This window comes from Bolinopsis microptera, unplaced genomic scaffold (genome assembly GCF_026151205.1).
Source record: "Bolinopsis microptera isolate Bmic1 unplaced genomic scaffold, MBARI_Bmic_1.0 sca102, whole genome shotgun sequence".
Lineage (NCBI taxonomy): Eukaryota > Metazoa > Ctenophora > Tentaculata > Lobata > Bolinopsidae > Bolinopsis > Bolinopsis microptera.
The window spans coordinates 1,048-7,963 of NW_026971874.1; the positions used below are offsets into that span (position 1 = coordinate 1,048).

The 6,916-nt window shown below is 39.6% G+C and overlaps 1 long non-coding RNA gene across 1 annotated transcript; it reads right to left on the reverse strand.

The window, feature by feature from the left end:
- Positions 1-2,134: 2,134 nt before the first annotated feature.
- On the reverse strand, positions 2,135-2,789 carry LOC134825804 (uncharacterized). The gene is made up of 3 exons (XR_010161615.1): positions 2,722-2,789; positions 2,316-2,395; positions 2,135-2,208 (listed from the first exon to the last, which is right to left on the reverse strand). It is a non-coding gene; the product is annotated as an uncharacterized LOC134825804 (long non-coding RNA).
- Positions 2,790-6,916: the final 4,127 nt, after the last annotated feature.

Sequence of the window (6,916 nt, forward strand, 5' to 3'; positions counted from 1 at the left end):
GGCTGAGGAGGATGACTGAGGAGGATGACTGAGAGGGAGGAGGAGGACTCAGGAGGAGGACTCAGGAGGAAGAGGAGGAGGACTCAGGAGGAGGACTTAGGAGAAATGAGAAGGAGGACTGAGGAGAACTGAGGAGGAGGAGGAGGAGGAGGACTGAATAGGAGGGGGAGAAGGAGGGGGACTGGGAGAGGACTGGGGAGGAGGAGGACTGATGAGAAGGATGAGGAGGAGGACCCAGGAGGAGGAGGACTGAGGACCGAGGAGGAAGAGGAGGAGGATGAAGAGGAGGAGGAGGACCCAGGAGGAGGAGGACTGATGAGGAGGACTGAGGAGGACTGAGGAGGATGGCTGAGGAGGATGACTGAGAGGGAAGAGGAGGAGGAGGAGGAGGAGGACTCAGGAGGAGGAGGAGGAGGACTGAGGAGGACTGAGAAGGAGGAGGACTGAGGAGGAGGAGGAGGAGGAGGAGGAGGACTGAATAGGAGGAGGAGGAGGGGGACTGGGGGAAAACTGAGGAGGAGGATGGAGGACTGAGGAGAAGGATGATGAGGAGGACTCAGGAGGACTGAGGACTGAGGAGGAAGAGGAGGAGGATGAAGAGGAGGAGGAGGACCCAGGAGGAGGACCCAGGAGGAGGACCCAGGAGGAGGACCCAGGAGGAGGACCCAGGAGAAGGAGGAGGACTGGGGAGGAGGAGGACTGTTGAGGACTGATGAGGAGGACTGAGGACGAGGAGGAGGAGTAGGAGGAGGACTGAGGAGGGGAGGAGGAAGAAGACTGAGGAAGATCAGGAAGATCCATGGGGAGGAGGAGGAAGAGTAGGAGGAGGAAGCATCTAAATGTTATTTCCATTTTTGTCCGTTTTTGTCCATTTTTGTCCGTTTTTGTCCGCTTTTTTTTTATCCGTTTTGAAAATATAGGGTACCGAACGGACAAAAAACGTGATCCCCCTATAACAGCAAAAATTGAACATTTTATTTAGCAATTTAGGTGTCCATTAATGTCCGCCTATGTCCGCCTATGTCCGTCTATGTCCGCTTATGTCCGCCTATGTCCGCCTATGTCCGTCTATGTCCGCCTATGTCCGCCTATGTCCTGTCCTTTTTGGATTCTATGAGACAAGCGGACATAGACGGACGTGACACCCCCCCCCCCCCTATAACTTTGATAAAACACATTGATATTCTGTAAAATTAAACCAACCCGTTAACAGGGCTAGTACGTTACTGTCTACAATGTTGCTGACTTATTGTCTAACTGTGGGCAGATACAACAGTTATTTTACTAAGAAGACAGGATAAAAGTAGGTAACAAACCTGAAGGCTTATCGAGTATGTCAGAACAGATTTTCTGCAAATAATCTGCTTGGCAGAAGCTTTCAAGCCCATTGCCATAAAATAGCTTGAACTTTTTGTGTCTAAGGACAGCATAATTTGATGGTTTTCCGAATTTTTGGCTGCAGTAGTGTCCAGTTTTACCTTCAGGAAAAGGACCAGTTACAAGATTGTGCAGAATGGTCTCCCTGAAATATTTTCAATGACGAAAGATATTTGATTTGATTCGAGCTTCTATGTCAAAACCTACTTCATATTTCTAGCTTGTTAAAATTCTCTGCAAATTTTAAAATTCATATCAATAAAATACATTATGTACATTGTTGTCCATAGATTTGTATGTTAATAAACTGTGTGAGTGTTAACTGACAAAGCTGAAATTGTAAACAGTTTTGAAATAAACAGGGCCTTAACTGTGCTTTAACCGTGCCTTAACCGTGCGTTAACCGTGCTTTACCACATTACTGAATTGCCATAAACAGTAATTTAACTCACCTCCCAGCATGGTTATCGTTAAGAACATCAATCAAGAAGTTTCTAGAGTCAAGTTCTGGACTTGTAGACTGACTAGAGTTTCTAAATCTACTAGACAAACTCCCTGATCGAACAAACTGTTAGATCAATATTATCATATTTGTAACTAGAAACTTAGGTAATTAATCAATTTTGTTAACTAGAATCATCTTTCAGTCTTATCTAACCAGTATTAATAGACTGTTTAAACCTGACAGCTTATCGTCTGCAGCAGCCAGCATCAGAGAATAAACATCAACTGCGTGTAACAGAGCAGGACTTCGCTTTCCTCTTTGTTCATCAGTTAACCATGGAGTCCAGATAAAAGCAGCACTTTTTATACCTCCCTCGAAATATGAACCTGGGGTGGAAATGTATAAATAATGGCAAAAATGTTCAACATTAGGCATGAACAAATTCAAAACTTAAGATACATTTGGTGAAAGTTGAATGAATCGTTTAGTTAACCTTTTCCGTCCCTGTAAGGTAGGTTACTCCCACCAATAGTGTCCCAACAGTTGTTTGGCATAACTGCAGCACCGTGATCACTGGGAGGAATGACTGGTGTTACATATTGATGATAGATGCTATGTAGTATGCACTATGTATGGCATCTTCAGCTTGGGATCAAGCTTTTGATGGGAGGGCAATAATAAGTGTAATTGGATTCTAATGCAATTGGAGGAATTGAAAAGAAACCAGTTCATCGGGTTCAGTGTTATAGATTTGAGCTGATAGATCAGAATTTGGCTGAATGACTGCACCTTTTTTGTATATCCATATTAACACAATTAAGTAAATGGAGAAGCCAGAGCATGACTGTAACATAATTAGAGCAAACAAGAATTAAAATCTGAATCAACCACACACTCACCTCATGAATAAGAACACAGTGTTATCCCACATTTTCTTTCTTGATAAAGCATCAGCAATTTCTCCTACTCCATTATCTATTTGAGTTACCATTGCAGCATACTGCCGTTTTGCTTTGTCAACTATATGTTGATTCCTGTTTTGAACTGAAAAAGTGAAAATTCCTTGAAAAGTGAACATTTGAAACGACTGTTATTAACAAAATGAAAGTAAGGTTAATTTAAGAAAATCACACCTTTACTGCTCCTTTGAATGATTTGTTATTAACTTGCCAATTTCATCATCAGGGTCAAGAGGGGAATGAGGGGCAGTATAGGACAAATATAGAAGCATAGGTTTCTTATCATCATGACTTTCAATGATCTTCACTGCTTCCTATGATTAACCATTTATCTTTATATTTCATTGCTATGACATGTTAAATAATTTTATAGGTTCCATCATTGCATTTTCTGTCACATAATTGAATAAAACCTTTGTAAATAGGTTAATTGATATGTAACTGAACAACTTGATAACTTTTCAATACATTTATAAAACAAAACCTGTGTAAAGAGTTCAGTTGAGTGTTTGCCTTCAACCTCTGAGGTTATGTCTATGGATGAGTTCGTGAATAGATCATCAGAATGAAAGTCTTTAACTGTTACCATTCTTTCTCTCTCATCCAATTTCCAACCCCTGTCAATAGTACATAGTAGGAATTTAACAGGACAAGCAGAGACAGGGTTGCAAATGTGTTTATTTTAAACTTCCAGGCATTATCTTTAAGACATGCCTGCTTGTTATAATGAAGTATTAAATATGGTTCTGAGTGTGGTTTAGTCCCATAAAAATGTACAGACTTATGGGCTTTGGGGCAGTTAGCTATTTAAGATACTGTCCAGAGGATTTTACATCATGGAATGCAAAACCAATATTCACTTGCCCTATCAATATCAGTTTTATAAAATGAAAGATTATTTCTGTATGTATGACCGCCCACATGCAATTTGGGTGAAAATCAATTAAACAAATAATCAATTAAACAAATAATCAAAGTTTTAGCACATTTTACAGCATAAAATTTAAACAAATGAAAACATATAATGCTCTTAGTGGTAAATGGCCGTTTGTTCTGAGCTGTATGATTTTTTGACAATCAACTAGCGGGGCAAGGAATGTACTGGCTGGTAGCTTTTGTACACACCAGAACGCTAGTCTGGTTGATTAGTGACCAAATTAGAGGCGTTGATAGGAAGGCATTATAATTTGTGGGTGTAAGAGGGAATATTTGGCATGCATTATTCTAGCAGCTATTTTGTAACAAATGGTCTTTACGATTATTAAGTATGGTAAGTATTTTGGGTGTTCAATACTAAATCATAGCTAAATGTCTAAGTGGGGGTTTAAATTTAAGGGAGAAAAAGAAATGAATATTGGGTTATAATATTAATCATAGATGTCAACCCTGATATAACTATTGTACTAAAAATTTGATCATAATGCTTAGGGTCTTTATTAGAATTCAAATTGGATATAAAATAGGATCTCTTTACACTACACTAACTCACTCACACATCACATTTAACTTGACAGAGGAATACGCTGGCAGAGTAAGTCAATTTGGTCATGAAATTTTGGAGGTCAGGTGGAATCCCTGCAGGAGCCTACGAAAATTGAAGGTTACAAATATCAAAGTCTTTATTTGTCCAGTCATACACGGCATGACAATGCTGGTTGGAAAGTAGTGAAGATTTCAGTTTGGATTTCAGGCAAGAAATACTAACAGAACAATCAAAGATTTTAAGGTTAGGGGTTATTATATTCCATATTTTCGTTGACCTCGTGTTATGGTTGTCTGGGGGATCCGGTTTATTGATAATAAGCATTGGTTTCCTGGAAGAACGAGAATACTCTTCGTACATAGACATAGGAGTAGAAAACTTCATGATCTCGAATAATTCTATGTAGCTATGGTAAGTATAAAGATTTTGTACAGTGAGTATCTCGTTGTTTTTAAACAGAGGTTTAGTGTGCTCCTTTTTATAAAATTTACTATCAAGTTTCTGGTCAGTAAATGGTCTGGTTCGAACACACGTTTTGAATTTATCCAGGTAGGCTGCTCTATCACCAAACAAGACCCTCAGACAGTACTTCTGTGCAGTGAATATTGAGCTTACACGATTTTTAGCTGCCCCACCCCATGCTGATATGCAGTACGACAGATGGGATTCAAAAAGAGTGTAGTATAACTGTCTGTGGAGAAATTCTGGGAGGGAGCAGCGTAGACGACACAGAGTTGAGGTGGCATGGTTAAGCTTTCGTTTTAGGGCTATTATATGTTCTTCCCATGTTAGATTTTCGTCAATGACGACTCCTAAAAATCTAGCTGACGTTACTCTTTTGATGGGGTAGTTGTCTATATTCATTATGAATTCTTCTTCAACGTTTGCTTCAGTACGTGACTTAGGTCTAAAGTGAATGTAGCAGCATTTTGACATGTTTATGTGAAGCTTGTTAGCCCGCATGTATGTTTGAAGGTTTGAAAGTAGGGCGTTGCTGCGTTCATATGCTTCTTGTGCAGTTTTACCAACAACAAATATGTTGGTGTCATCCGCAAAGGTGACAAACGATCCCAAGCTAGAGCTATTAGAGATATCATTTATGTAAAGTAGGAATAAAAGGGGTCCGACAATTGACCCCTGGGGAACCCCAAATTTTATTGGAAGTAGGTCGGACTTTTCTCCTACAACATCAGTGTACTGAAATCGATTAGTTAGGTAGCTCTTGATCAGATCGTTTGCCACGCCACGGATGCCATACCTTTCTAGTTTGGTAAGTAATGTTGAGTGATCTATAGTATCGAAAGCTTTGCTGAGGTCGATGAATATGCCTAACACATGGTGCTTCAATTTGATGTGCTTAGATATGAGGTCAACAGAGTAGTTTACTGCATGGGAGGTTGAGTGCGATTGCCTGAAACCAAACTGAGTCTTGGATATTATTCCCTGAGAGCTGACAAACGAATAAATCCTAGAATATATGATTTTCTCAAATATTTTGCCAAATATGGACAAGGTGGATATAGGACGGTAGTTTTCTATTTCTTCTGGATTACCTTTTTTGAAGACGGGTGTGATTCTGCCAGTCTTAAGTATATCAGGGAATATACCATTTGACATAAGTTTGTTTAAGTATCTGCTGATAATTGGTGCAATAACGTGGGACGAAGTTTTAATAACGGTTATGGGAATATCACTGGCCTTTCCATTCTCGAATTCTTTGATTATTCTTAGAATCTCCTCAGGAGTGCTGTCCTCTAACATAATAGATCGAGAGTTACTAGGGCTAAGGAAGTCATGGAATGTTTTCATGGGGAGAATTGGAATACCAGAAGACAGGTCAGTTGTGATAGTTTCATTGAGCTTGGGAGCAATTGATACGAACCAGGAATTAAAACCATTGGCAATTGCTCTCCGGTTCAAGATTCTTTCATTATTGATGATGAAAGGTGGTTTGGTTGTTTTCTTTCTTTTGCCCCTAAGCTCATTTATTATCTGCCAAGTTTTCTTACTGCTTTCAATGTTTTTATAGATTTCGTTACAGTAATAGGAGCGTTTGGCTGCCTTTATGATACCCTTAAGCATCCTACGATAGTCACTAAATATCTTATAAAGAAGGACATTGCCAGATGGATCTTTATTTGTTACTGTATCTGACCATTCTTTACAAAGCTCATGTTTTCTGTCGATTGAGAGGATGATTCCATCTGTAATCCAAGGATTAAGCTTTGGTGTTCTTTTGGTCGTTTTCGGTACTTCTAATTTACAGTGCTTGTCAAGGGTGGATTTGAAGCAATCGACAAATTCGCAAAAATCTGAAGATTGGGACAGCTGATTCACCTTCACCTCAAGGTCAGAAACAAAATTTTTAAGCTTGGCACTTGAGTAGTCGTAGTAGCGGACATGTTTTTCATTGTTCTTATTTCTTGGGGCCGGGGTTGAGGTGAAGGAGAATATGAACGTGTGTTCACTTAATCTATCCTGAAGTACACCAGAGAGCAAAACATTATCAATATCACTAACTAGGATGTTATCTATACACGAGTTTTTACAATTAGGCCGGAAGTGGGTAGCAATTGAGATGGATGGATACAAACCATTACTAATTATAGTGTCTTCAAATAACTGGTTGTGTGACGAAACTTTGAAGAGGTC